The sequence below is a fragment of the Papaver somniferum genome, chromosome 11 (assembly GCF_003573695.1).
Source record: "Papaver somniferum cultivar HN1 chromosome 11, ASM357369v1, whole genome shotgun sequence".
Classification (NCBI taxonomy): domain Eukaryota; kingdom Viridiplantae; phylum Streptophyta; class Magnoliopsida; order Ranunculales; family Papaveraceae; genus Papaver; species Papaver somniferum.
Window position 1 is genome coordinate 107,082,949 of NC_039368.1, and position 4,805 is coordinate 107,087,753.

The 4,805-nt window shown below is 34.3% G+C and overlaps 1 long non-coding RNA gene across 1 annotated transcript; it reads right to left on the minus strand.

The window, feature by feature from the left end:
• Positions 1-2,812: 2,812 nt before the first annotated feature.
• LOC113323677 lies at positions 2,813-3,626 on the minus strand. The gene is made up of 2 exons (XR_003347769.1): positions 3,345-3,626; positions 2,813-3,046 (listed from the first exon to the last, which is right to left on the minus strand). It is a non-coding gene; the product is annotated as an uncharacterized LOC113323677 (long non-coding RNA).
• Between the last annotated feature and the right edge of the window lie 1,179 nt (positions 3,627-4,805).

The window sequence follows — 4,805 nt, forward strand, 5'->3', positions numbered from 1 at the left end:
TCATGGTAATGCATGCCTAATAATGCCTGTGTGTAAACTGTTTGTTTGTTTTTTTTTTTTTTTATGTTCAAACGTAGGGTTCTGGTAATGGGGTTGGCTTTAGGATCAAGCGCAATGCTCATATGGGTAAACTTATGCAAGCCTACTGTGATGCATTTAAAATTGATATTAGGTCCACCAAATTCATACTTGACGGTACACAGATAAAACAAGAACATACCGCAGATCAAGTAATTTTTCTCTAATCTGTAGTGTCTTGAATTTAATAACAAGGTTTTGGTTTTCAAATCTGAGATTATATTTTTGGAATAAGGATCAGCTTAAGTTGGTGGAGGGGGGACGAGATTCAGGTCGTACAGGACATGATAGGGGGTGGCTGGGTCTTAATGTGATGATGAAGGTACAACAAATTGTGGTTATATTTTTCTCTTGATTTTTTCAGTTGTTACTGGTTTTTGGTTGTTTTTGAGCTCTGTGTTGTGTTTTTTTTATATCTTATTCCAGGTCTTTTTACCATTAATATTACGTTTTAATTATGAAACGTTATCCGATGGTATTTACAAGAGTAACAAGTGAACTCTCTTGCTCCCAACTTAAGAGGCCAATTCTGATGAAAGAATGAAACTTAACCGGCAGTTTACTACTCCCAGATCTGCTAGATTTTTTTTAAATTCAAGAGTATCTGAGTTGTAACAGTATTAGTAGTAGTAAGTTGTTTTTAGATCCAAGAATATCTAATCCCAAATCTATTTGACTACTCTTATATTTTTAGTATCTAGAATCCAAGAATACAGAATGATCCAGATTTGTCTAGAAAGTAGATTTGTATACATGAATTTTTATGATGACGTATGTTATTGAAAGTTGGAAACACATCCATCGATCTTAATTTGTTCACCTTATTGTTATTATCATCAATAGTAAGAAAACCGTAAGAACAGTCTAGGATAAGGTTACAAGTTAGCTAGACGATTTGTTAGATCCAACCAGGGTACGCGTGAGGGTGTAAGTTGAGTGTATTAGTCATATATTGTCTGAGAAATCTAAGATCTTGTAGATTATAATCCCTACGGCCAACACTCGCTAAATTTGTTTTAAGTTGGGTGCCTATATCAATTATTCTTAACTTTGCTACACACACCGAAGAGGAGGACCGAGAATTGCACTTCGGGGAATCCGACAGTCCGGGAGTGGCTCTGAGCATTAGGATAGGAATTGGGGCAGGAATGGGCGCCACCCTCCCTCTCACATAGTGCTCAGATCGGTACTCCTCTTCAGTGTATCTATCATTTTTGTATCTGATATGGTTTTATTCATAATAACATGGATTTATAGTATTTGTTTAAGTTCTACGAGTTCTTACTCCGTCACATACCACGTCATGGTCCTCATTTTGACAATGAAAATGGGCCCATCGTCGGACTTTTCGATAAAAAATACTCGTATAATAGTCAGTGTAGTCAATATCGCCCGTACCTGACGATATATCGGTGATATATTACCGGTATCGGTGGTAGAGCGAAACCGAAACGTCAATATTGCGATACGATACGAAACATCAATATTGCGATACGATACGAAAACTTAACCGGTAATATCAGCCGATAGACGAAAACGATACAAACGATTTTCCCGATTTTTGATATTTCCAGAATTTGCTATGAACATCAGGGTAACCATGGAGTCGACCATCAAAGAAAAAACTAGTTTCATTCTACTAGCAGAGATTTGATATTTAGAACCTCAACCCACAAACAGTGTAAAATAAATAAATTGCTTTTGAAACAGTGTAAAATAAATAAATTGCTTTTGAAAACACTGTAACAAAAAATAAATGCAGTGTACATTGCTTTTGAAAAAGTGTAAAAAAGATAAATTGAGTACTCGCTAACATGGTAGTATAAATTGCAATGGGTACTTATTTTGTACTTGGAAATGTCCCCGATGGGATTGCATTGGGGACTTGGAAATTGAATACCTAACTAAAAATTAAAGATTTGAATTTTGAATCGATTTTGCACCGATATTTAAAACCAAAATCTCCCCGATATAATATTGTATCAGTGTACCGGTTCTTGGCGGAGATAAAATCCGATATTAACTACATTAGTAGTAGTATCTCCAATGCATGGTGAAAATATTTATTTGCAAATTGTTTTTTTCCTTTTTAACAGGGAAGGTTTATACTTTCTATACATCTCGAATAGAAAATCAATGCCTTTCTTGGTGCTCTAGCATTATCTTTGTATTAGACAGCCTAGACTGACACTGTCTTCATGTAGCTAATACTAGACTCTACGGTACAACTGTAGAAGCGAAAATATTTAGTTGACAGTTGACTGATAATCTAATCTTGCAGTGTATAGCATGTAATTCCATGTAATCCATGTAATTAACTAACAAGTAACAACAATATATCTAGAAAGGAGACTTTTCACTGGCAAACCGTAAGGGCTTTCTTTCTTTTTTTTCGAAAATGCTTTACAGCCCCCGGTTTTAAATTTTATACCCCAAAAGTTTAACACCACCTGTCAACCTCAATCAGAGGTTTCACTTAATCCAATCTCAATCAGAGTGTATATATATCCACGATTCATACTGTCATGTATGGAAAAAGAAAACGCTTGTTTACGAGTAGGGCTGCATATGGTTCGGTTTGGTACGGTTTTTGACAAAAAAAACAACCGAAACCGAAGTACACGGTTTTTCAAGATTGGAAACCGATGACACCATTTAGACTATTCGGTTTCACTCGATTTTGAATTTCCCGGTTTTGGCACAAAACTGGTCGGTTTTGATTAACCGGCAAAAGTAAAAAAAAAATCGGATTCACAATTTTACTAAAGATGAGTTATGAATACACATGTTTTTTTAAAATGTAAATACAACAGAAATGCTTGATATAAAATGATATTCAGGACAACAACTTTCATTCAATAATTTCATCCAATTTGTTGCAGCACTGTTCCAATCATCCAATACCATAATCCAAATTAGAGACATAGATCTTCTTACATAGCATCAGCAGCATACATATCACTCCAACCTGCACTTGCAGCAAAATCATCAATCAAAGCACCATAATTCAAATTAAAGCCAGTTACTTCTCCTTCTTATTTTAAGAATCTCCAAATTCAGTAATTTCTACTCAAATCGATCAATATAGAAATATTGAATCAAAACAAATCTAGAATGAAAACATTTATAGAGATTTAAAATACAAGATTGAAATAACCTTTTGAGTTGTATAAATTTAGAGAAAGAAAGGGATAACAGATCTAATAAAGAAAAATCAAAACTTTGAAGAACAAAAGTAAACCACATAAACAATCTATTAACTGAACCTTAGATCGTCGACACCATCAATTAATCAGAATCCAATGATCAGAATAAGAAATTAAACAAAGAAAATCACATAAAATCAACTTAACGGAGGTGCTGATTAAAATCTTGCATGGTGGTTTATGCTTAATTAGTTGATTCTAGGATGGAGAAGAAGGAAAAAAATAAAGAAAAAAAGGTAATGGTGATGCAGTGGTGGCGTTGAGTGAGATGGTGGTGAATCTCTTTGATTCTCTCCATTGTCAATTAGAGAGGTCATAAGAATAGCAGACGAGAAAAATAAAAGAACGAATGAAAGAGAAATTTTATAGGAAAGAAAGAGGTAATTAGACTATTAACCTAAATCTGATGGCTATAATTAATTGTATAAACATGGATGGATGGCTAGGATAAGTTGATGTATATAGTTTTCGGTTTTATCGGGTTTCTCGGTACGGTTTTGAATAACAACCGTAACTGAAATCATAAGTGTTGGTTTCTTGAAACTGACAACTGAAACCTAAACCATGGGATTCGGTTTCACTTCGGTTCGGTTAATAATACACCGGTTTCGGTTCGGTTCATGGTTATGGTTCGGTTTTGTGCAGCTCTATTCATGAGGGTTAAAAAAATGTAGAAAACTACTCCCTCCGTCCCTATTATAAAGGCGGAGTTGTAAAAATTTGTTGTCCCATTAGATAGGCAGACTTTTAATTCCAAGATAGGTTTTTCCATATATTGCCCTTATTTATTATAGGTAGTTATCACCACAATTAAGTTATTGTTTCTAGTGTTGGAAATTGTACAAAGGATAAAACAAGAAAGATGACAGAAATATAGGAAATCAAAAAAAATTCTTATTCTAACACAAAATCACTTCTCCGCTTGTATAATGGGGACGGAGGGAGTAGAAAATTGGGGTGGAATGGAGCCATATATGTGGTGGAACGGAGCGTTTGAAAATTGAAGGCGAAAGTCAAAATATTCACACTAAAAAGAAGTGCTTTGATAATTTTGCACATGGAACATATAACATCTCCCTGTGAACGATATCCTATACAAACGATGGGCACGAAGAAATAAGTATTGGAGACAATTTAAAATCAATTCTACACAAACCGTGTAAAATGGTCTTCCTTGTTACTCTACCTTTAACTTTGCATTAGACAGCCTAGACTGACACTATATTCGTGTAGCTAATATACCAGACTCTATATAGAGTTCCTACTGTATTACTATTTTATTAATTTATTTAGTTTTTCTTATTTTTACTCGTACCGCAGAGATTGGGTTACTTCTTTTAGTAAATAGATAAAAGGTGGGAAAGAAAACAATTAACATTACTGAAACAGAGCATAACACAGTAAAGTCGATGTCACTGTAGTACAGTGATAAAGTCGTTAGGTGATGATACTAGTGATCAGAGTTCGAAACTCGACAACACCAAATTCTTTATCGATCAAAAAAAAAAAAAAAAAAAAAAA